This window comes from Cinclus cinclus, chromosome 3 (genome assembly GCF_963662255.1).
Source record: "Cinclus cinclus chromosome 3, bCinCin1.1, whole genome shotgun sequence".
NCBI classification, from domain to species: Eukaryota; Metazoa; Chordata; class Aves; order Passeriformes; family Cinclidae; genus Cinclus; species Cinclus cinclus.
Genome location: NC_085048.1, coordinates 6623873 through 6650567, shown reverse-complemented (window position 1 = coordinate 6650567; position 26695 = coordinate 6623873).

Genomic DNA, 26695 nt, shown 5'->3' with positions numbered 1-26695 from the left:
AATTAAAACAGGTATCTGTAGGCACAGCTAATGGCTGTGTCAGCTCTCATTTTTCCTGGAGAACAGGATTTTCCCACACCACCTTTTTTCTGCCCAGCTGCTTTGAATTAAAACTAGCTCTTCAGGAGCCCATTTTTTCTCCCTGGTACCAGTGTAAATCAAAAGCTAACCCTGTTAATGTCACTGGTGTAAAATTGGAGGAAATGAGAGAAGAATTAGCCTGGGAAAAATCTAATTTGCTTCTTGTGCTCTGTCTTTCCAAGTTCAATCTAGATTAAAAATATTCACCCATGTATACAAATGGGAAACCAGCACAGCACACCATCTGTCTAGGAGTGGAAAAATCAGGACTTTTTCTCTACCTCCCAGACTTGCTATAAAGCAAACAAAAACAGACAAGGCACTTCAGCAGTTTCATGCTAAGAAAGCACAACAAGAAAGCTGCACAGTACCTATGGATTGCAGTTCAGGGCATCTGCTACAAGCCAGGCTTTGGAGTTAGCTGAAACTTGGATCCTGCAGGGTTAATGTGTGTTTATATAAGCACCAGAAGCTGTCATTTTAGTTCTCTTCCATACATGTTTGCTGTGGCCCACATGTATAATAGAGCTCTTTACAGAGATGACATAATGCAGTGTCTTGCAAAAAAAAAAAAAAAAGTGAAAGTTTTATTTTTCTTTTCATCCTGCCAATGGGAAACGTGTCTTATGTGCTTCAGCAAATTACTGCCTGGAGGCAGAACAAGCTCTTTGTAATACTTTGGTGCTAAAACAGGTACCTAGTCATCTATCCAGCAGGGTCTCACATAGCTGTATCCTCTGGAGAGAGCTGGATGCCTTTGAACTTTCTTTCCCAGCAGTGCTGCTGCATGGAGTTACACTCTAGAATGCCATTCCTCTCTCAGGAGGTCTGCTACAGCTGCAGCACACGTTTTATAGATTCTGCAGAAAGAAATAGTCCCCCAGAAAATACAGTAGCTACATTCAGATGGGTATTTTGCTAGCCTGTGTTCTCTTCTGATAGCCACTGACAAATGTGAATGCTGTGGTTGTAACTTTCTTTCTCCTTATGAGGAGCTTGACTGCAATAAGTCACATTTTCAAACAGAGTTTGGGTGAGCTGGAGAGGGAAGGGTGACCAGTATAAGGAGTTTAATGCCTTTCATGAGGTTAAATGCAGGGGATGCTTGACATGGAATACATACATTTCATTCCATGTCTCTGTGGACAAAGCAGTGCTCCTGTGCTAGAATCATCCAAGGGACTGGAAACATATGGAGAAGATGAGACCAGACCTAGACACTCCCAAGCCCTGAGTCACACAAACTCATCAGGTCTTGTCTGCACCATAAAAAGGTGAATTTGCCTGCAAAGCAGTTATTCAGGCAGCTGTTCTGAGGTGCTCCTGCTCCAGCCTGGCCTCACACTGTATATCATAGATTCAGCCAGAGGGAGTGGGATGTCATGTACCAGAGCAAAGTTAATCCATGGGGAGTATATTGAGGGGCTCATATCGCAGTGGAGAAAAACCACTGTTTTATCTGATGTATTTGTGTAAATAAATACCTAACTTGGAAGAAAAAGATGCTGAATGAAGTAAAAATGGTCTTTGAAGTCTCCAAGGACAGAGTTGTTTGAGCGGTCATGATCTAAGTAAAACTTAGATCAGATTGGGGCAGAGTTTGTGGACAGAGATCTTAACTGGCCCTGCAAGACTTGTCTCACTCAAAAATCACAGCACTTAACATTCCTGTCAGTAAACCATCCCTGATCTCTCATTACTGGGTCACAGAATGGGAAGGAAAATCCTTTCATCTTGCTATGGCTCAACTCGATTTTCCGAGTTTCCAGTGGTTACTGGAGTGACCGATGGTGCAGCCTCAGTGAACTCTACCAGCTTCCCCTTGCACAGCTCCATGGAACTAAGAACTGACTTCCCACCAAGGAGAGTTACTGGATAACTTGAGTTTCTCTTTGTCCCACTGTGTGCCACAGAAAATGCTTTTCTCAGGGAGGGAGAGCTGGGTGTCTGTGAGCTTTGCAACTTCACTTTCTTAACCCAGCCTGGATTCAGTAGGGCAGGTTGTTTAAGGTTTGTTTCCATGAACTGGTTGTTACTATGACCTTCTTAAGAGCTCTGAAAACTTGTCAGAGTTTCCTGTTTTTACCTCATAAAAATTTTGATTCTGCCACTCTCCAACAATTTACAATGCATAAATCCATAGTCACAGAGTGGTTTGGGAAGGCACTTTATGGATCAACTACTTCAACTGATTTTAAGTTTTAGGTGTTTTTCCCTGTTCTTGAATTCATGGCCATTTTCTGTGCTTTCTGCCGTTGCTTTTTCAACAAAGTTTTGGAACCAAATGCGTGCAGCAGTCTTTCAGCCATCTGTAGATATCTCTGCTCAAACACCCGCCCATCAGATGAAGATAACTCCACTCTCTTGCTCAGACTGTCTTGAGTTTTACCAGGCCATCTAATTAAATATCACAAGACTTCTACCAAACCAATTCTTGTTAAAGACTTGTTTATATGTGGTTATAATGTGGGTGAGCAAGTGACCTGGCCAAGGTAGAGCCCAGACTGCTGCCTAGTGGTCCCTCCTGTCTGGATTAGAAGGCAGGGTTGCCCACATACCCTTTTGACTTGGACTCCAGCCAAGTGACATGTTCAGTTCAGAAACAATCAATTTTATTGCTCTCCCATGTAAATAAAAGCTGCATATCGCCACTGGGTGACAAGCAATTTCCTTCTACTCCCCCACGTATAATAAAGGAGAAAAATTGCAGATGACATTGCTGTAGACTGACATAGAAAACAGCAATTTATGTATTTCCCAGGGGAAAAAATAGAAATATTAGGGAAGACTGTGCCTCCCTATTAAAACTGCAGCTGCACATTGCCAGTGCAATGTTATGTTTGCAAATTATTTCTTGGAACATTACCTTAATTTTTATTGCCCCATAACACCTATGGAAGGAAGGGAGAGGAATAAATGTGGTGGCAAAGTGCACCCCTTAATGAGAATTGTTACAGCCACCATCCCAGGCCTGCCTGGAAGCTCTGAACAGACTTTTTATGCTCTCTGCCAGACACTGGGATGCCCAGACCGAAAAACCTGCAGACCTCAGTCCTGATTCTCTGTCTTCTCTGGATGTAATAATGTGTCTAAACAGGACAAGTCTACACAGGGGTAAATGTGGGGATTCAAGTATGAGTCCTGTGGGTCTCATTGGAGTTCTGCTTCAAGCCAGCAAAGAAATCCTCGACCACTGAAACTGGACTCTGAGCCACAGCTGAGCCATCTCCAGGCCAGGATTAGTTTGGCTCAGAATTTATCTCTTCGTTGCTAAAACGATTCAACCACTTCTGTGTGCTGGGAATACAATGTCTTCCAAGATTTGCCATAACAAAATGATTCTATTCTATTCTGTCTGTGTCTTGCCTGTGTTGTGCCTGGTACTCAGAGTAATTGAAGCTGTTTAGTTGCTTTGGAAAGTTTTAATGTTTTTCATCTCTCCTAAATTTAAGTATCAATCATCATATCCACTACATATGACACACATATGCACTACTTAACTCACATATGAACTATTAAAATGTTCCAGTACCTGGAAAGAAATGCAGCCTTGCTGATGGTGCCAGTACTGCTCTATTTCAGATATTCACCTCAGGCCAGAAGGAACCACCTCTGTTCCCTTTGTTTAGCTGTAAAATATCTCTGACCAGTTCAGACAACATTATCTACAGACAAATCCTGCTCCCTGTGAATCAAAGGTCAGTTTAATGCTCTTGTATGGTTTGCTTTATACTCCACTGAGAAGGGCCACTCAAGACAATACATTATGGAAAAAAACCAACCAAACAAAAAATACCCAAAAAACCCTCAAAACAAACAAAAAAACCCAACAACAACAAAAAAACAAAAACAAAACCAAAAAACCCCCCAAAACACAAAGCAAAACCTAATAAAGGAGGCAAGAGATCAAAGATCTTACAAGAGAGAAGGACATTCAGCTGTCCCAGACTGCACTCAGTTAATAACAATTTTAAAAAAGCTGTGTTTTCTGTCCCCATCTTGTCTCCTCACCATAAGGCAGCACAGCCTCTGCCAGAGTAGCCCCTGAGGTCTACCTGCAGCTGGCTCAATCCCTCTCCACCAAAGCCTCGACTTTAGAGCAGCAATTGTTTTAATCCAGGGACAAGCCCATGGCTCCATCTAGAGGGAAGAAGGAAATATTGGAGCTTCTGAATTTTCCTTCTGAGAGGAGTACTGCTGCCTGAAGGATCAGATGCACGGAGATAGGCTGGAGGGAAATGGGAGGGCAGGCTTTTGAGGCTGGAGAGGGGGACAGGGAACTGTGAGAGGAATAAAACAGATCCAATTACTTTCTGTGTGGCTGCCTGCAATCAATAGTGCAGTGGCTCAAGGATTAGATTTGAAACAATCTGTCTAGTGATGATGGAAATGTTGCAGGCACGAAAATTTCCATGAAAGCTATCCTCTAAAGATGTGCCAGCCTCTTGAAAAGACTGGACAGTCTCTCTGTTTTTTTCCAGATCTTTCACCTCCAAAAACTTACTGAAAGAATGGTGATTTCCTCTGGAAATCCTTCCCACCTGTCCTTTGGTGACACCCACACCCTTTCCCTGCCTTGTATGCTCTCCAGGGTGCAAAAAGTATTTTCACCTTTCTAAGAAGCTCTGTTATAATCCAATACTGTGGCCAAACACCAAAATTAAGTGTTGGGAATTCCATGGCCTGAAAACCAGTAACATTATCAGGATAAGCTGATATCTTGTGCTTATGTCCAGTTTACAAATGAGTGATGTCATCTGTGCTTGGCTGCTTCTCAGAGCTTGTGCTTCTCAGGATAAAGGTTGTTACTGAGTTATCCTACATGGTGACACTGGTCATCCTCATAGCTCTGTGAATGTAAAGCTGCTGTGAGGTGCTGTACATCCCTGTGTAGGTTCTGTCTGCAGCCCTTTTCCCATGGCAGTGCCCCTGCTCTGGTGTTTTGGGAATGATGTTTTGGGCCCCACTTAGCCAGGAGAAGCCCACATCAGGGGGGTGAAGGTGTGTGTGGGTAAGCTCAGGACACTTCAGCCCCATCCACAGCAAAAGTGAATCTTTGAACCTGGCAAGATTTACTTTGTCCAGAGCTTCTCTGAAGTGTGTCGGTGAAGCTGGAGCCTCCCATCCCTGTGATGTCCACAAGACACCACAAAGGGCTGGTGCAGAGGGCAGAGCTCTATGCTCCTGCCCGGATCCATCTCTGTGCATCAGCCCAGCTCCAGCAGGTGCACTGGGACTGAGAAAGCCAAAGGCCTTGCCTGTGAATAGACCTGGGTCCCTTCTGCTGGCCAAGTAGTGGAGTGGAGAGGCCACCCTCATCACAGGAGGGTGAGGAGGCTGGCAAGGCTCAGAGAGGGTTGTAGCAGTTCCAGGGGTCCCTTCTGCATCACTGGAAATCACACCTTCTTGCTGGCACCTCAGCTTTCAGACTCAGTGTGCTTTCTGCTGGTGCTGACCTCCAAAAGCTCTGACCAAATGGAACAGTACCACAGACACACAAAAACTCTTCAAACATAAAATAATAGAATCGTAAAGGTTGGAAAAATCCTCCAACATCAAGTCCAAATTTTGACCAAATACTCCTGTATCATGAAGTGCCACATCTACTCATTTTTTGGACACTTCCAGGGATGGACACTCCATCACTTCCCCGAGGAGCCTGTTCCAGTGCTTTTACAGTGAAGAAATGTTTCCTAAAATCCAAACTGAACCTCCCCTGGCACAACTTGAGGCCATTACCCCTTGTCCTATCAGACATCTTTCAAAGTGTTAGAGGGAGCAGGGAAATCTGCAGTATGTATGTGTAGGATCTGCAGGATTCTCCCCCGCCGTGCATTGATCCTCTGCTCCACGGGTGAGCACAGTGATGTGGTGAGGCTGCAGCTCCACACGGTGGCATGAGCTCTCTTTGGCAGCTGCAGAACAGGAGCTGGAGCTGCTGCTCCACCAGCCCAGAGCATTTGTCTGTCTCTTGAAAAGCAAGGATGGAGTTTGCACAGGCAGCTGTAATTCCAGTCAGAACTGCGGTTCCATTTATCCATCGCTTTAGGAGTGTACAGAGGCTCCGGTTCTGGCTTGAAGAAAATATGAACACGGCAGAAATATTGCTGAGCTGACATGAAATGTTCTGGTGTGTGTGTGTGTGCAGTCAGATCTTTTCTGCACCTGCTCATCAATGGTACGTTCAGCACCAGGAGAATTATGAATGCATTCCTTCTAATCCTACATTCATTTGTTTTGGTTTAATTCCCCCATGGTCTTGCTGATGCAGGCAAAAGTCTTTTGAACACGTGTTAAATAGATCTTTGCACAGAGGGGTTTTGCTGGCTTGCTCCCACTGCAATGTATGTGTCAAATGAGAAGACAGAATCAGTGAAGCACAAGTTGCTGAAGAATGTTGTGAAAGTTTTAATGCTGGAACCAGTGCTGATTTTTGGCATCTACTTACTGAAGATGATTTAGAGATAATCCTATCTAGGCTTTTATTTTGTGATGCTGTAACAAACTTCACTCCATGTGCTCAGGATGAGACCTGGCATTTCTCAAATGAGAAACTGCAGTTTCATCAGTATAAAAACTTTCCATAGGAACATGTCGATTTGATTACTTTATACTCAGAAAAAGCACACCAAAACCAATGTTCTCAATTCCAACTATTATTGGCAATGTTCTTGGAATGGAACCCTGTGATTTTTTTTCTATTCCCAAATGATTGGTTTCTAAATCACTTTCATTTAACAGTTAAGTTATAAAATTTAAAAATAACCTTATTTACCTTTCTAGGTAGGTTGGAATGAAAAATAGCATGATTTTTAAGAGTTTTATTCCCAAGTAAAAAGGGAGAGAAAGGACTATTTTGCAGGAAAAAAAAAATCAAAATGGCTGTGGTTTTCAAGGCAGTTTTCATTCTGAGACTGAAACTTTGATGAAAAAGTGTTTGATGAAGATTGGGTGTGTATTACAGCACCTGGGAGAGCAAATCACTCTTCTCTCCTGAATTCAACAGCGGCAGAATGAAACACAGCAGGTTTCAGGACCATGACCTTTCACCACTTCTTACTGCAAGGGCTGGCAGCCTCAGCAATTTGAGGAAGTTGGAAGGGAATTGTTTTTCCAACCTTGTAGCCACAGTGGATGTTTAACCAGATTTGTTCTTAGATTTGTTAGGAAATACTTTCTTCTTTTCTACTTTACATTTGCTGTAAGTTGGAATCCAGGTCCAGCCAGACATCATCACATTCCCTCTTGCAGTCTTTCAAAGCTTCATCACGTTAAACCCCCCCCCTGTAAAATTCATGCATTTGCTGGCTCCCCAGAGAAGATGACTTGGAGAAAATTGACTACAGGTAAATGCATTGAAAGAAGCAATTAAAAAGCAATTCAGCACCATTATGGAACTTCTTCCAAGTGCAATTCTTCCTGCAGGAAAAGCCTATGATGAATGGATTGCAGAAATGTCATTGTATTGTACTGCTGTGTAATAATAACAGGACCCGTGGACAAGTTCAGATAAGGCTGATATTGCCTTGAACAAATATAAATCAGGTAGCATGCAGGAGTCCATTTCATCTCATTTTTCATGATTCTATGGATTTCTACAAGTTTAGAATGTAAGAATATCAAGCCAAGCCAAATACTTATCAGCCATAGCTACAGCTAGTAAATTAAGTGGGGACTGTTCATTTTCACTCACATGACTAATCCTTCTAACTCCCTGCTTTTCAAAAGCAGTGGCCATGTCCAAACTTTGTAACATCAGGGATGGTCCCTGGTCTGTGCTAGTCCTTGCACAGTGCAAACATATCTCTGGTAGGGATAAATAATAAATGCTTAGAAAGATAAAATAAAAAGAGAGGAAATACTGAGGATATTTCCCCAGTTGAATTCACCATGTGTCTGGCAATCTGTGCTTTTGTGATGTAAGAAACAAGATGGATTGGTATCTGCTTCATGTTTGAGTCCTAAACAGACCTGCAGCTACTATTAATAGTAAAATTAAAAGCTGAGTCTTTAATGACAAGCTCGTTGTCATGATTAAAATATTATTTTCCTGTTTACTGAGGGCTATTGGCTGGGTGCCATTTCTGCCACTCTTCCTTCTAGAACCACTGGCCACATCTGTGTCTGATGTGTTTTCCTTGGCAGTACTGGCATCCAGGCTGTCACCATAACCTCTCAGGATTACATCCCTGTGCTTGTTCAGGAATCCTAATCCAGTTGCACCATTCAATGTTCAGTGGGCTCCCGCAAATACTTTTCCCCCCAGAATATTGCTGCTGTTTCTAGACTTGATTTCTCTTTGAATTTTTTTCTAAGTCCAGGCGTTTCCTTCCCAATGACATAGTAGACACAGGGGACAATTAAAGTAATGTGTCAGATTTATTTACAAACTGGTAGAATACAAATGCAGAAAGGGGAATGGAGTCACTGACTCTCCTGCCAATTTGTATATAAATAATTCCCAGTAAAACTGAAGGCAACACACGTTACACTTGTATGTTGATATAAAAGACATTAAGCAGGAAATATTTATCAAAGTAGTGTTTTTAAAGTCCTCATTCTCTCTTTGATGTATGTTCCTATAAAAACCAGTTAGATTCATGTAAAATTTTTATATTTGGATACAGACAAATTGGCTCATTTTCCATTTGAACAGAGAGAAAATAGAGAAAGGAGTCTGCTTTTTTATAAGAGCTGTGTTGGCTATTGTTTTCAGCTAGGATGGACAGCATCTGATCTCTTCAGTCTGAAGTTCTTCAGATTCAGAAACTACTTTTTCAGCTAGAAGTGCCCAAACCAGCCAACTATTAACTAAAAACATCTGCTGGAACTCCCTACTTCCTACTACTTGAAGCTGTGAAGACAAGACCACAAAAATGGGGACAAGAGAGAACAAGAAGTGAAAATTTGGTCATGAGGCATAATTGGGAAATGGCAGGCTCTGCCCTCTGCTCCTAGGTTCTTTTATTAAAGATTTCAAAGTAAAAATACATGGAGCTCCTTGAGGCTCATGAGCACAGCTCAGAGAGGCAGCAGCAGATGTGGCATCTTGTGCAGCAGCCTCTGACTCCTCCTTTGGGAGATTTTCTTGGGGCCAGTCGCACAGGAACCCTCTGAGTGTGACTGCTGCTGCCAGGGAAGGACAAGGACAAGGTCAGGGGAACCACAAGGCGCTGAGACTCTCAAAGGAGGGAGCTCTCAAAGCTTCTACAGAGACTATTCAGCTGTCCCTGTCCCAGAGTGCCTGGAGGCTTTGATTCAGCTGCCACTGAACGGGGGCACCAAGCAGCCTTTGAGCTGCTCCTTTCTCCAGGATCTTCTACATTTTGTGTGCTTGGATCCACACATGGAACCCCTCTTGCTTGCCACAGGAAGAACCAGATTGTGAGCCATAAAACACAGGCTGTGCAAGCCATGATCATGCAAGAAATCCTAATTATCTCACCCTTTCTTCTAATCAGCTCCTGACTCTGACAGAACCATGAACACAGATGGTTATAGGCATATAACTCTCTTTGCACTGCAACTGTTTGAATTTTAACCTTCCTTTTAATATCTTCTTTTAACAAATGTGCAGTTCTTGAGCTGCCCTTTTATTTCTAGGTGACCATCAGACGCTCAGATACTCCAGAATAAAGTGAGAAGGAACATTATGAATGTCTACAAAAAGACAATGCTGACTTTAGCAGATGTGCTTGTTTTGTATTTGGTCCAGAGATGGCATTTCTCATATTCAGGAGGACTCAGTTCATATCATGAATTAGTGATGCTATTGTACATCTTACAATATTTTACATAATTAAACATGACGATGTCATTTGATATGGACAATTAAGCTCGTTTTTGTGAGCAAAGTGTAATTAACAGTATAGACACTTTGCCATTTTGGAATTTGCTTTCGGTGAGTCTAATTACTTCACATAGCTAAAGCACATTCAAAAGTTTATCTTTAATTTAGTTCTATCCTTTGCAATTAAACCTTTAAGACAGCTAGATTAGAAACAGAATGTTAAAACATGAAGACTGCTAGAACGCATACTCAAAAGCTTCCAATTTTTAGGCAATTTCAGTAACAGATACTGCAAAGAAATTACAGTCTTTACAGAAAATGCATTTTATGACTTTATAGAGAAACATTTTTCTTTGGAAGATCCTGAGGAAATGTACTTCCTAAGTCATATTTTATGTCTCTGATTTCTTCCCTGTACATCTAAATGTTACTTTGAAATTACTGAAAGATCTATCTCAAAGTGTGAAGCAAAATTGTTTTCCCAAAAAATAAGGGATATCATCTATAGCTGCAGTGATAATTCATGGATGAAAACTTGGGGTATTTTACAGCCATATTTGGAGTTTTAAACTAAACAGTGCCAGGGGCTGGACATTGGAACTTGATTGTCCAATACATTTAGGGGAGACCTCTGATATTTCCCCTTGTGACTCCTGTGCATGCTGAGGAGTTGTTATCTACCGTACATCATCCATAAGAAGCAATTTAGTTGCATTTACCCTTTTTTTAAAATAAAATGAGAATTTAATAGCTTGTCTGTGGTCATACTGGGCCAGTTAAGGAAATGTCACTAATTAGTGCAGAAGCACAGATGTCAGCTGCCTCTCACAGCAGTGGGCTTCCTTACACACTCAGCTGATGCCATAGGGCTTGATAGGTTGAAATGCAAGACTGTGCCTGGAGATGCAGATCTATTGATTCAGCTTCTCCATTACTTTAATCTCAGTATTGCTACGTTAGGGCATGGCTGAGAATGGCATTATAAAGAATTAGCTGTTGTTTTTGTCTTCAATAATATTATTGAAACGCACAGGCCGGAGTCTTTCAAATTGTGTGAGTTTTGAGCAGAGGCTCAGAGAGTCAGAACACTCTCTGTCCACCCACTGCTCCAAAGAATGCTTGTAGGAATCTGCTAATGCAGATGCTAACCTGGTGAATCTAAATGCTTTTAGTTTAAATGTCTACATCTGAGCTGATTTTCTAGGCTTCTTTTATAGATAAGAGTTAAAAGCAAGTACTTCTAATCTCCTTCTTTCTCACTTGAATTTCCAAAAAAGCTCAGATGACTCACAGGCCATCAAGTGCATATTTATGAGAAAACACCAGAAAAATTAACTGAGGAAAACTAGGCTGGAACTGATTCCTGGATGTCATTTAGAGCACCCCTCTTCTCAAAGCCAAGACTAACTGCACTGTTAGATCTGGCTGCCAGGGGCTCTCTGTGACCTGTTCTTTGCTGGCCTGGTAAAGGGGGTGATTAGCTCAGACATGGATGCTCGTATTACACGTGTCCCCGTGCAAGCAGAGGAGCTCTTTCCCCTCTGGCTGTTCTGGTGTGTGTGCTTGATGAGTGCTCAGATGGCCTAGTCTTCTAGCAGCTGTCAGGAACATCTGGAGTGCAATTAAAAGTGGAAGAAAACTGTGATACTAAATAAAGAAAAGCTATATATCAGCCCATCAGAAATGTGCACAAAGTTGAACTAGTTCCATAACAATTTACCAAAGAAAAAAACTTCTCTCTAGAGAAGTCACGTTCAGACCTTTTCAAAATGCACTTGGCATGTCAAGTGCAGTGATTTTGGGATGTGATTGAATTTGAAATTTAAACTAAATTTAAACAGTTTGAAGTTTGGTGTCCAAATTTAGCTACTGACGTAGGGGTGTGTATAGGCTCTCTAGGTAGCCTAGCTGTGCTGGAGTCAGTAGAGTTAGAGACATTTAGGTACCCAGTGACTGGGGTTGTGTCATGAACATGTGTTTTGTGTCACTTAGGATGCCCTAGGTTGTCCTACCTATAATTCCAGATGGAGAACTCTTTCCTGTAGGTTTGAGCACTGGCTGGTGTCTTCCACGTCCTTCCATGGAGCTGGCCGTCTTTGAAGGCCACCTAAGCTACCTTAATATTGAATTGTGTGTATTTCCACACACCTGCCAGGCTTTTTTAGTTGGCATCTGTCATAAGTACCATCATTTATCTGAGAATTGAAAACAGCCCCTGGAAAATGCTCCCACTGGATTATCCACAGTCCTTGTACAAGCTGCAGGAAAGTGCACAGAACATGAAGATTTCCCTCCTGAGACCAACACAGCTAAGCAGGGTGTCATAACAATGGAACTGAAGTCCACAGGGGCCTTCCACTATTCCCTGGGAATTATTGAAAAAAAATAAGTGAAGGGCTTAGTGAAAACATCTGTGCGAAGCAGATATCAGTGCCATTGACAATTTGCCTACTGGTTAATGTGGGTCCAGTCCCTGTATTGCTTTAAGTCTTCATTTGCCTTTAAATTAAATTGAGATGGCACAATTTCTAAAGGCTTTGAGATTCTTGAATGGCAAGGGTATGTAAGAGCTGAGGAAAATGGTTTCATTCTTAAAATAGGAAATTAGGAAAAATTTTAGTTCAAACTGCTGCTGGATCTTTTGAAAAAATAAATTTCTGAGCAAGAAATAATGGGTAATTGAAAGAAAACTGTGCTACAAAAGTCTTAGAAAAGAAAATAGAGAATCATCAAATAACCAGGAGAGAAAAGGCAGTTATATGATTCCAAGTAAATAAACCACTCAGTTAAGTAAAATATTCACCTCATTTTAGCTCAAAATATTGCTTGTCTGATAAATTATGTCACTTTTTATTTATAAAAACATTAATAGGATGTGATTGCAGAAATGACATTTCCATGCTAACTTCTCACTATATTTATGAATGTGCAAAACTCTGCTGTATCAGCAAGAACTGGTCAGAAAGGATAAAAGCAAAATGTTTCCAAATTTTTTACATTAGGGCCTCCACCACACTCAGATATCTAAAGTACAAGTACCTGGTTAGTTTTGAAGACTCTATTCTTCTCTGTGAAATTCAGAAGTAATTCTACTGATATTAATGGAATGAGATGATACACCATTCTCACCAGATGAGGTATGGGACCAAATCTTTATACACAAATGTTTTTTCCCCACTTTCTTCAGTCCCATAACTTCATTTTCCAAATATAGTAAGATCTTCATAGAAAAGACAATCATGCTGGGTGAAAGCAGACAGTGGATTTAAAACCATTCAGAAATGGTCATGCTCAGAGGATGGCGATCAGTGGAACAAAGTCTTGCTGGAGTCAAAAAACCTAGATTTTTCCCTATTTTCAGCACACACATAATTTAAAACATATAAAGAATCCTACCGGAATTGGTCAAAATTCCTTCAGTATTTAAAATTATACATGTTCAAATGTTTTGGATGAAAGAGCAATTCCAGATTAATGGGAAGAGAAAGCTCAGCTGCACAGTGACACTTGGACAGGATATAGAAAAAATGCCTAATGAATTTATTGTGGAACAGAATATACTGCAATAACTGAATAAGGAAAGCAGATTTCATGACTGCCACAGAATCTGAGGCTGCTTATGAAAATCTAAAATAGAGTGCATTTGAAATGCAGTAATTTTCTTTTTTTAATTGAATACCAGGAAGGAAGTGAGTTTTGCTGAAAGCAAGCCAGCTATTGGCATGCTTCTTCAGCAATCTATCATAGCTTTTCAACTTCATTTTCTTGTACAGCACAACATATAAAAAGAAAGCATATAGATTTATTTATCTTGAGACTTGTCTGAACTGCCCACGCACCCACACTAGAAAACAGGAGAGCAAAGTCACCAGTCAGTTTTTGTTCTCCTGTGTGTCTTGTCACATATCTGGCAGACCTGTGGGATGTCTTGGATACCCATAGGTGTCTTGGATTGTGCTAGGCAGCTGTACTTAAGAGTTGAGATCTGTTGGAACCATGGAAACTGGGAGTTTGGAACTTTCTGTGCTGATGGTCACTGACCCCCAGAGGAACACTGCTTTTGACCAGAGGCCTTGGGAAATGCTTCCAAAATTGAATGATAGAACTAGAATCACTGGTGTGCAGTTTGAATAGAAGTGTCTAATACCACATGGTGAAAACTTTACGATTTGGGATTTTTAGAATATAACAATATATGGAGGGCAAGATGGAGGTTCTAGGGTGGAGGTTTTTTTCTTCTTCACCTTCTTCTTCTTGGGTCTAGGTGGGACTTCTTTAATTGGATAGAAAATACTGCACCGTGGGTCATGGGTGTTTGGTCATCAGGTCAAAAGTTCTTAATTGGACAGTTTAGGCCTTTAAAGACTTTGTAACAAGAGACACATCACCATTTCTCCATTTTCAGCTTGTTAGCTAGAAGTGCTGTAGAACTCACTGTAACATAGATAAGAATTAATAAACATCTGAGTCAAACATAAAATTCTGTCTCTTGTGCTTTCAATCCCAACTCTGGCAGAAGTGAAAAAAGAAGATAAAAAGCCATAGAGATCTGTGCAGATTATAGAAGTTGCTTGGACACTTCCAGTGCCAGTAGTCACCTGGATATAGACCTCCATAGAAGGGTCAGTCTTGCTGTCAGAATCATAGAATGGTTTGGGTTGGAAGATCTCTAGATCATCTTAAGAACCATGCTGTTCCAACTCCCCTGCCATGTGCAGCAATGTCCACCAGACCAGGTTACTCAGAGTCCCATCCATCCTGGCATTGAACATCTCCAGGTGGGATGAATCCACAACCTCTCTGTTCCAGTGTCTCACCACCCTCCTAGTAAAGAGTGTCCACCTGAGCTATCCTCTGCTTTTTGCTTCATCTGCAAGTTCTCCCAAATGAGCACCTGCCTTTCCAGTGAAAGCAGGAGTGCTTGGACTTAATTGCATTATTTCCATAAATTCTCAAGAACCCCTTCATCTCTGTGCTCAAGTCCCCATGTCAGCTAAGCCATCTTTAGGATTTCAATGAAGAATATTTCTAAATCAGTGGCTTGTTTTGGAGCTCCTGTGATTTTCAGGAACAGAGAGGTGCTGCAAGTCTCTAGGAATCTCCAGCTACCAGGAGTTATGCAGTTTTTCCAGCTGCTCATCCTTTCTGAGGACCAGAAACTATGAAGTTACATGAAGTGCTTCTGCGGAACTTTTCAGATTATTGGATTAATGCTTCGTTCCTTAATTTCAGATACTTGTATCAATCACCCACCTGTTACCATGCTTATTTGTCCTGCTTCTTATAGCACCTATTTTCAGTTGCTTAGTTGAAACAAAATGAAACCTTCTATGCAAATTCCTCCTTTAGAACTATGACATTTCATTCTGTAAATTGAACTAGGTCATGGAGCTTGTCAATATTTTAAGCATGTTAAGACACAAAGGGATTAAAGTATTAAATACATGACTAACAAACAAGAACACAATGAATTATAATAAATTTACACCAAAATATAATTTACTCAAAAATACTTTTCTTAATCTACAAAATATATGAAGCTTTCAAGATATTTTTTTTTCCCCCAAAACATGGCCTGGTGAATTGAAAAGGTAAACCTTTACCTGAAAGTAAAATACTGCTCATCCTGGAGAAGAGAAAGATCTGGGGAGACTTAAAGCCCTAAAGGGGCTACAAGAAGTCTGCTGAGGGTGTTTTACAGAGGGAAAGAAGTGATAGGATAAGGGTTTTGTACTGACAGAAAGCAGGTTCAGATTAGATATTAGGAAGAAATTCTTCTTTATGAGGGTGGTGACGCACTGACACAGGTTGCCCAGAGAAGCTGTGGTTGCCCCATCCCTGGAAGTGTCCAAGGCCAGGCTGGATGGGGCTTGAAGCAACCTGGAAAGTGTCCCTGCTCATGGCATGATCTTTGAGATCCCTTCCAACCCATCCTTTCTATGGTCCATTTCCTTCATCTGCACTTGTGCCAGCTGTTACTGCACCTGAAGTGTTTAACCTGTTCCTAAACATGGATGAAACCATGACTGATCTCTCCTGTTTTCATGTTTATTAAAATATTATGGGTGAGAATCACCACAGATAAGTTTAGCAGGCATCTAGTCTATACAAGGCATATAAGCTTTTAAAAAACTCCTAGAGGTGGATATCTCCAGGAGGTGAGATATCCTGCATCGAGCTAGACAATCAAAACCCTTGTCCACACATCTCATAGGTTCCCTGCTTTTCTTCATTTCTTACAAGAACAAGTAACACTTTTCAGTCTCTAGAAATTCAATCCTATTAACATTGCTACTGTTCAAAGGCATATGTTACAATTCCAATCTGATTTGATTCATTAATGATTCAAAATAACTTCCTCCTGCATGGTAATGCCAAAACTTTGGGATTTGTGGGAGCTGAGGCACTCAGCAGTGTAGCACAGGCTGGCAAAACCCAATATGATTTCTGTAGATCCACAAGAGAATCTCTCTTAGACCTTGTGTTTCTATTATTTTCAGACACTGAGATAAAAAGAGGTTACTTGTGCAGGCAGTGCTGCTGACTTGGAGGAATTTGAGGTGAATTCAAGAAGAGGTGTTAAGAATTAAATGTGAAGTGATCAAAGGTAACAAGATTGATATAAGATTTAGGCAGGAAGCAAAAGCCTTTAAATGAAAGGGTCAGGAATTCTCTTTATATGAATAGCAAGGCATCAAGCCAGCAAGATAGAAACATTTCTCTGTGTTTATAAGATGATTCTGCAGAATTGCTAATCCAGTAAATACACAGACCAATACACATTGACCTTCCAGGTCCTTATCTGCTGATCTATGAAGGCAAATATCTTTCCTTATATTTCTGCAATAGTATGAAAATGTGCCAAGTTCAGACCAGAAGTATGAAATGTGTGCTGCTAAGACTTATATTTAGAATATTAAGATGGTAAGTGCAGTCCAGTCAACTCAAAAATAAGATAGCTATTTTGATCTTTTTTCCTATTATATCTAAAAAAAAAAACAAAAACAAAAAAATAATTCAGTGCAATTTTGTGTCCATGGCAGACTCCCAGCATGATGTAAGGTGACAATGGTGTTTATTTTAATTTAAGTTAGATTTTGGGCTCTGAGTTAGAAATGAGCTAAATATAATTGAGTATGGCTGAATTAGAAATACAAAGACAGTAATCCATTGTTAATTTCAATGTTTTATGCACTAAATGCTGTGATAGCAAAGTTTCCTTCACCATACTTTGCCTACCATGCTTAAACATGCATTGAAGTACTTTTATTGAAGATGCTCCTTATACCTGTCAACTGACAAAGACAGCAAGGATACTGTTTTCTCCTAAATAAACCAATCTTTTGTGGTGTCATGGAAAGGAATCATATTGTCCAGCTGTTATTCAAATCATATTGTCCAGTTATTATCTCAAATAACACTCACCCAAAATTAATTTCTATTTATTAAGGTTTCACTAACGGCTTAGCTGGAGAAGAGGAATGTGCAGGTTTTGCAGAGAAAACACTCAGACACAGGCATGTGAGTACATTTTTAGAAACACAAGAAGATGCCTTTGAAGCATCCAGAGGGGAATTTCATCTACCTCAGTTTGGAGGTTTAACTTAGGCAGGTGACTGTATGGAGTTTATATCATCTCATTTGTTTTATTTCTCCATGAGTTGTGACTCCTTGAAGTTCAGAGAGTTTCATGCTTTCTTTACTTTACCACACCATTCACACCACTTTTTAAATTCTGAGGATTAGGACAAAATGCTTCGAATCATAGAATCATTTAGGTTGGAAAACAACTCTAAAATAATCCAACCATTAACCCAGAACTGACAGACCCACTCCTAAACCTATCCCTAAACACCACATTTGCATATTTTTTGAACACTTCCAGAGACAATGATTCCACCACTTCCTTGGACAGATTTTTTTGACAGATTTCAAAGATGACAAATAACTTGGCACATGTGTAACAGACTTGGAAAGTGAAAGAGAAAATAAGTATATCCTAAGTATTTTTGCTTATGTTTAAAAATAGCTTGATTTATTTATGAAGTCAGCCTATTGTAGAATTTTCAATTTGAACAATGATAATATTAACACATAAACACTATTTTAAATCTCAGTCATAACTAACTTTTCTGAAACTCCCATCTCTTTAGAGAAGATACATTAACATCTTAAAAATGCATTCAGTGAGGGGAGATGAAAGGTTTTCATTGTTCATACAGGTGTTATTTTTAATTTGTCTCTCACCTTTCCTCAGAAATCTCACCTGCTTCTGCTGATCTGTTACAGCAAAGCTGTCAGCAAATGCCAATCAAATGCCAAATGGAAATAGTGCATAGTGTGAAAAAAAATGAAACTGAAGTGAGTGGGTGTAGAAGCCTAGGAAACCAGGAGTTTAAGCATTGCAATGTCTCAAAACCCAAAGATTATGATGGAAAAGGCAAGTTAGAACAGGGTTGGGCTGGAGAAGGGGCAGAGGTAGGACAGCACTTCTCTTGGAATCAACTTCTCTGCTTTGGGCATGGAGACTGCACAGCACAGAGCAGTGCAAGCTCAGGGATGGAGCTAAGGAGTGGGCAAGGCCAGCAGAGTGGGATTGGGACCAACCATTTCCAGAAGGATCTGGGAGAATGGACTGTGCACGATAACTATTTGCATGAGAAGTGAAAAAAAACAGCTCCAGAGCAGGGAAAACTTGTCTACAAGAAAGATAACCCTCAATGTTCAGCTGCTCCCTAGGCCCTGGATATTCCAGGGCTGGGGTTTTCCTTTCCTCTCCATCTGATCTCTCTCTGTATCCTTCCTCTTTTTTTAAAATTCTTCTACTTATCTTACTACTAAAGGATAGAGGTAGAAGGATGCCAATTTCCATGCTGAGTTTGTAACTTGCTAACAAAACTTGTAAGGTCATTTGGATCCTTTTGGCTTTTGCTGTTCTATTCTGACCACAGGCATCTACAAATCTTGGGTGTAGCCTTTTACTTAGGAGTGGGACATGACAGTGAGAGATTCCAATTCCTCACTCAGGACAGCCTTCAATTTGGTTTCAGCTTTTCTCCAGGCATCTGCCTCCTGGCATCTGTATTTTGTTGTTCATCACAAGGAGGATGTCCAGGTCATATACTGAACCATCTTACAAGCAATTCCACAGTCATATTTCCAGCCATTTGTTCTTGAGAACAAATAATAATTTTGAAACCAAAAGAAGTGAGTTGACCTAATCTTTTAAAAGGTTAAAATACATATCCTGACAAAAGCATAGGTTTGATTTCTCACTATTTTCTGTAAATGATAATTTTTTTATCTGTGAAAAGCTGAATCAGACCTGGGATTGACATTGTGATATTTGGTTTGTTAGCAATAAAAACAGATCCCAATAAAAATGCAAGGAGTGAATGGGAGATTTTATGTGGAAAAATCAATACATTGAAAATGTTAGATTATATGAGGCCTGATGAGAACATTTTGTTTGATTTGTGGCAAAAGTTTTATTTGTCCTTAACATGACTTTGGATTTGACTGGTTTGGAGACATCTGAAAGAAATTTCAGGTAAATATAAAATAGAACTCTTTCATATTAGAAAAAAACTTAAATGTTTGACTTTTTCAAAGAGGAGCTTAATTTTCTCAGAGTACATCCTTGCATCCCAAGGCATTCAGAGAAGTCATGTCCTTCTGAACAATTTTCGGGGTGATGGCCAGGTAAATACTGATATTGCTTCCCAAAGAAATCCAGCTGTCTTTTCCTTCCAAATGATTTAATTTGCTGCTCTGCAGACATCACCCTGGTGTCTTTGACCAGGCCCTGAAGCAGGAGATGGGGATCAGCCTGCAGCTGAGGGAGCAGGTTACACTTGTACCTGCAAGCAGGAATTGAACCTGTAGCATCTCTGGGTGTTTGCAGTTCAGTGAGGGGCCCATTGGTGCAATACTTCCATTCACATGCATTTTCCTCTTCACTACTGCTTAGCTTTTATTGCTTATCTTATTTATTGCCTTCATCAGGCAAAAGTGTCCCACAGGAAATCTTTCAGAAAATACAATTTTTGTTACTGGAGAATTTATAGCCCACTAACATTTTAAAAATTGTCAACTAAGAGAACCACACAGGTGTCAGTTAATATATATTTTTAATGTCCTTAATGAATCTGTATACAGCAATTACAAGCAAGGGAGTTAATTTAAAACACACGCTTTATATGCACAATATATCTTGGAATTAATAAAGCACAAGCAGACAGGTGAAATCAATGTGAAGAAATATATGCAACGTGTCTCATGTTAAATATAATTTCTGGCGGCAGTCTGTGTCAAAAGCACCTTATAATAATCTTTCTGTGCTGTTCTATCTCTTTGCAGTTCTTTGTTCCAAAATCCTACAGCAATTCTGAAAATGAGAACATTCTGCTAACATGAAATCAATGTGCTGCTTAATGGTTCATATGAACATCTCCATTAGGAAGTAGTGGGCCTTCTCATAATTGTTATATGTAGGTATTTTCTACACCAAGCATTATATGTGCCCCCATTAGCCAGAAATATTCCCTGCTTCCAAAAGTAGGACTGCAGATCTGAGATGCAATATTCTGCATAAAACCTACCAGACCAAATCCAGTCGAATAACAAAGATCAAAAGTTGTTTTCATTCAGACAAGTTTTGAGTTGCTGTTTTACTGAGGAGGAAGGAGTTGTGCAACTTTTATTTGTTTCAGGCTAAATCCTTTGATCTGACATCTCCCTCAAACCCACTCCAGTACTGCTGTAATGTGAAAGTTGAGAGCACTTTTTTTCTAGAAGTAAGGTGTTTTCCGTGCCTTTTGAAGCCATCCATCCAAGTTGTGATGTCAACACTGAATTGCAGAGAGGAGAATCATATTAGACATTTCTTGAGGCACAGAGTAAATTGACATAAATATGAGTTACCTGCTAATATTGTTGTTTTTGTTGCCTGCCCTGATGACTGTGACTCCTATCTGCAGTGCTGCCCAATATATTCAATCAAAAAAGAACTATGCCATACCCTTTTGGTCAAGCTGCTGTCAATAATTTCTTTGAGTCAGTTGATTCATTTTTATTACTGTTTTTGTTTTCTTTGTGCTTATATTTCTGAAGCTTTTCCTTGACCCTGGAAAAACTATTTGAAATGAATGTATTTAATTTTTTTTTGTAGTAAAAATCATACTGTGACTTCAATTTCAAGATGAATTGATAAAACCTAAGAGTGCACTATTTGTTAGAATTACTTTTCATGACTATTTACAAAAAAAAAGAGTAAGAATTTCTTAAATATATTTTAACAGAATGAATTTATAATTATATTTAAAAAATCCATCATAATTACAACACTTGCATTCTTTCTTTCTTTCCTGCTGTAGAATGGGATAAAGAGTTTTAAATTTTATTACAGGACAACCACTGCTTTGGATGTATATAACTGTTTTTAAAAGATTGCACAACTTTCAATTGACAGTGCTTAAATAAAAGATCACAAGATGAAAGTGCTTCTTCAAAGATATTTTCTTAATTTTTCCAAGCCTAACACTTACTCTACTTTTCAGTTCACTGGAGAAACTGGGCTTGTTTTCAACCAAATTTTCTGTTTTATAAGTATGGCTGTACATCCTAAAATTTGTGTTATTTCTTCCTTCTGTTTTTTTGTGATTTTATTTGGACTACTGTTAGCTGAGAGCTGCCTGCTGAGACCACAACCCTACATTTCTAGATGCTTAAAGTAAAGGAACCATCACCCAGAAAATCTTCTGACCTAAATTACACAGGCAAACAAAGTACGAGAAGAAATCAGTCTGATCCTTATTTCATTGCTCAGGGACCGAGGTGCACTGGAGATTAGTGGCAAAGTTCATATTGGAGGGTAAGGAAGATGAATTGTTCTTCCCTCTCATGGCTGCAAGGCTCCCAGGGCTTACACTGAAGGACAGATTAGCCCTGGATAAGCAGGTACGAGCTGTGACCCCGTAGGTTCTGTACCAAGGTGATTTCTCTGCTTGCCTCCCCTATTAAGAAAATCTGAAACGCAGCAATAAGAAAAAAAAAAACAAAAACAACCAAACAGAATTCTCTAGGGTAAGCATTTGCATAATCACATAGATTACGTATTTCCTTTGCATTAATGTATATTATGACAGATTTGCTACAATTTTCATTTATTACATGCACATGCTACAAGGTTTCTATAACATTGTAATGTTATATAATGATCTCTGGAGTGCTCAGAAAGCATCACTGTTTTTCTGTTTCTCCCACCTAGACCCTTTGATGATTCCAAGGAAACATTCTCACGGACTGACACTTCCTTCCATCAAAATATATTTCCAAAGGAAAGCTAGGTAACTGCTGCAAGCAACTCTACTCTGTAAAGAGTTACTGGAAAGTTAAGAACAAGAGTTTTGTGTTTCTGGAGAGCTTATTTTCTGAATACTGATGGGACATGGCTCTACCAAGAAGAAACAGCTGGCATTCACATTACCCATCCCTGAGATGAGGTCAGGTGCAGCTGCCAGCCCTAAAACCATGTGAGCTTCTTTCAGTGAGAAGAAAGGCCACTACCTGCTTGGTTAGGTCAGATAAGATGCTGAGGAATAAAACTCCTACGGGGAAAGTCGTGAACCCTCTGGGAGCAGGGATGGCAGCAGCTTTTACTTTTCTTCCCATCCATGAGATCAGGCAGCAAACTCTACCTGTGCTTGCAGTGCAGAAGTCCCTAGCACAGCTTTGGATGAACTATCTCGGGGAAGATAATTTGCTCTTGTTCTCAGCAGGCTAAAATAACCCAATTCAAGCTCTGCATGGCTAAACCTTGTTTTGTGTTTTGAGTATTTCTAATTTATTTTGCAGCCTTTCCTGTGGACTTGCCTGAAGTTGCATGATTTGATTTGCCTGTGCTATCCAGCAGGCATGTGAACTCCTGTGGCAATACAAATGGGGTAGATGGATATTTCTGCATGGAGCTTACAGCTTTGGAAGTATCTGAGTTTCCTGCTTTTTAACCCCTTTTGGTGCACAAGTGTGAGATTTTATGAGCAGGAGGGAAGGCAGGCAACTGATAACCTTCACACTTTCTGCCTTTCCCCTTGCAATGGAAACTTACATAATACTGCTAAGAGAAAGGGGCAATACTATGAAAACGAAGGTTTTTGCTTCTGACCTAGAAATCAGTGATGGAGTTTCTATTTCCTTGAGGCCTCAATATTCTCATGATCCTGCAACAAAATAATAACCTGTGTATGGGGTGGGAATTAAGTTGCAGGCCAAGTTCTGCTGACTGTGTAGACAATAAACTTGGAATCAGTGCTAGAGAGCATCTTCTGTAGCTTTATGGACTAAGAGCAGCCCTCTTGAAATGGGCTGTCTCAGGCATGTTCAAACAGACACACTGGTCCACAAGATGCTTCTGAGATATCTACACCTGCTGAAAAGGGTGGAAGGGGGAGTGAGACTGGATGTGGAACCTCTTTTGCTCTTTCTTGCTCTGGAAACCTGGTCCTGGAAGAGGGAAAGACATTTCTGTGGTTGCAAATGGTAATTGAGTGTCTACTAGAAAGTCCAGGAGAGAAACAGGAAGATGATTAAAGGGCTGGAGCAGCTCTCCTGTGAGGATGGCCTGAGGGAGTTGGAGTTGTTCAGCCTGCAGAAGGCTCCAGGAAGACCTTCTTGTAGACTTCCAGTGAAGGGAGCTTATAAAAAGACAGCAGGAGAAGGATTGTTTACAAGAGCATGGAGTGATAGGAGAAGAGGGAATGGATTTAAACTGAGAGCACGTAGATTTTGATTAGATATTGGGGAGAAATTCTTCACTGTGAGGATGGTGAGGCACAGGTTGCCCAGAGAAGCTGTGGATACCCCACTCCCGAAAGTGTCCAAGACCAGGCTGGATGAGGCTTGGAGGAACCTGATTTAGTGGAAGGTGTCCCAGCCTCTGGCAGGGGAATACAAGGAGACAATCATTAAGGTTCCTTCCAGACCAATCCATTCTGTGGTTTCAGGCAAATTATGAAAATGAGTTCAATAATTACATCTAGAAGGCAGCATAATGTCATGCTTCTCCTATTAAGTCCTGCACTTCCTACTAATGTATCCCTCTGGATAGCTTAGAAATATTATTCTAACCCTTACTGAGGTTGATGGGCTTTTAGTGTTTTATCTGAGGAAAATAATTCTCCTTTCCAGCTTGTTTTGAACCCCAGTTTCCTATATAATGCATGTGGGGACTGGTGCTCTTGAGGTTATTGCTCCAACATAACTGGCTCCTGACATTTGGAATGAATTAGAAAAGCAGCTGAACCAGGTTTTGAAAGAAAGGCAGTAGTTCCCTTTCATAACAGCTTTTGCTGACCGTGATATCATGGATGTATCACTGACTTCCAGAGAAGCAGTGCAGAAGGTTCTCCATAAATTAGGCATAAAAAATGTATAGAGGATTTTTCTCCTGCCTGGTTCAGGGATGCAGAGCAGCTGACTGCCTCTTACCTTGCAGCAAGCTCCTAGTAGATGCTTTTACTGACTGGGATTGTCAGTCCCATGAAACCTTCAGCCATTCTGGGCAGACTGTACAAAATTCCTTGTACTTGCCTCTAAAGTATGGGAGGAACATTAACAAATAAGGCAAGATGGAAAGAAAGAGGCTTCCTGGAGCTTTTTCCTTGATTGACAAGTGTGACCACACATAGGTTGGATGTGTCATCTCCAGCACACAAATGGGAGACCCTGATGTTCTCCAGACCTGCTTTCAGCTCAGGCTCAAGGGGCCTTATGTGGGTTCAAAGCCAGCTTCAAAGCTGTGTGGCTTTAAAGCTGTGAATGACCCAGAGCCTTCCCCCATGACCAGGAAAAAAGCTGGAAAAGCAGCTGGATTTGTCATAGAATATCACAGAATCATAGAATACACTGATTTGGAAAGAACTCATCAAGACCATTAAGTCCAGCTCCTGGCCTCACACAGAACACCCCAAGAACCCACCATGTGACTGAGATCATTGTCCAAACACTTGTTGGACTCAAACAGGCTGGGTGCTGTGACCACTCTTCTGGGGAGTCTGTTCCACTGCACAATCCCTCTCTGGGGAAAAACTTTTCCCCCACATCCAACTTAAATCTGCCCTGACTCACCTCCAGCCATTGCCAGTCCTGTCAGCAGAGAGAAGAGACCAGTGACTGCCTTCTGAGGATGTTGAAGACCACAATGAGTTCTCCCTTCAGTCTCCTCCGGGCTGAACAAATCAGGTGACCACACCCAGTCATTTCTTGGATAGTCCCAGGGATGGTGATTGCACCACCTCCTCGGGCAGCATGTTCCAGGTACTTAACCACTCTTTCTGTGAAGAAATCATTCCTGATGTTCTACCTGAACCTTTCCTGGCACAGCTTGAAGCCATGTACTGTTGTCCTGCCACTTGTTACCTGGGAAAAGTGCCCAATCCCCACCTGGCTCCACCCTCCTTTCAGGGAGTAAATAGTGATAAGGTCTCCTGTGAGCCTCCTTTTCTCCAGGTTAAACAAATCCCAGCTCCCTCCTCCTCTCCTCATAGGTCATGTGCTCCAGCCCCTTCCCCAGCTCCATTCCCTTCCCTGGACACGCTCCAGCCCCTCAATGTCCTTCCTGAGCTGAGGGCCCAGAACTGGACACGGCCCCCGAGGTGACCTCACGGTGCCCAGCACAGGGGACAGGCACTGCCCTGGTCCTGCTGGCCACAGTATTCCTGGCACAGCCCAGGTGCCGTTGGTCTCTTGCCCACCTGGGCACACCTGGCTCATGTTCATCTGCTATTACCAGCACCCCCCAGGTCCTTCTGCACTTTCCACCTGTCTCACCCCATCCTGTAGCACTCCAGGGGTTGTTGTGTCCCAAGGGCAGGACTCAGAGCTTTGCCTTACTGAGCCTCACCACTAACCTCAGCTCACTCATCCAGCCTGTCCAGATCTGAAATTAATTCTCTTAACTGAGACCAGAGGGGGACAGAGGAGATCCTGCAGGCATTGAAAACCTGGATTTAAAAAAAAGTATTTTGATATATTTAGATGTCAGCTGAAGTCTTGAAAATCTTCAAGCACAATCTTCACAAGTATTGCAGGTGGAATTTTTTTGCATAATTATAGATATATCTCTCTGACCAAATACCTGCCAATGGCAACAGGAGAGAAATTAATGATTTTAAGGAAAGTTTTGTCTTATTGCAAAGTAGATGAGGTGAGAAACAGCTCATATGTTACATTTGGTAATGATGCCCACATCTCTTTACTGCTTTTGAAGAGAGCTTTCATGACTAGATGATGTTTAGAGAACTCTAATGTAGGTTTCTAATGTTATGGGTCCCACATTAAGTAATGAAATAACTTTAGAAATCAGGCACTTGGTGAGATAAAGCTGCCCTTGAAGTTTCTCTTAAGTAGGTGGTATGTTAATGAAAAAGAGAATGGGCAAATAAGCCCAGATGGGTGAATGAATAAAGAAATGTGACTACCAGAGGACAGTGTTTGCTTTTACAGTTCCTATCCAGAGAAGCTCTCAACATACTTCCTGGACTGTAGTGAGTGAATCCTGACAAATCCCACCTGCAGCTGGTGCTTGCCAGGACTCCCAGCCCAGTTGGGGCATGGAGAGGTGCAGCAGCTGCATTTCCATAACAGCCATGACAGGATTATCCCCAAACCCTCCTGAGAGCACCCTGGGTGACTCTGAAGAAGCCACATGGAACTGTGTGTTAAAGACAGGGATGAACTTCAGAGAGAGGGAATTAAAATCAGGGCCCCTCAGCTCCCTCTGCCATAGTTTTCTATATGAGAAGTGGGAATAGTTTCACTGTTGAT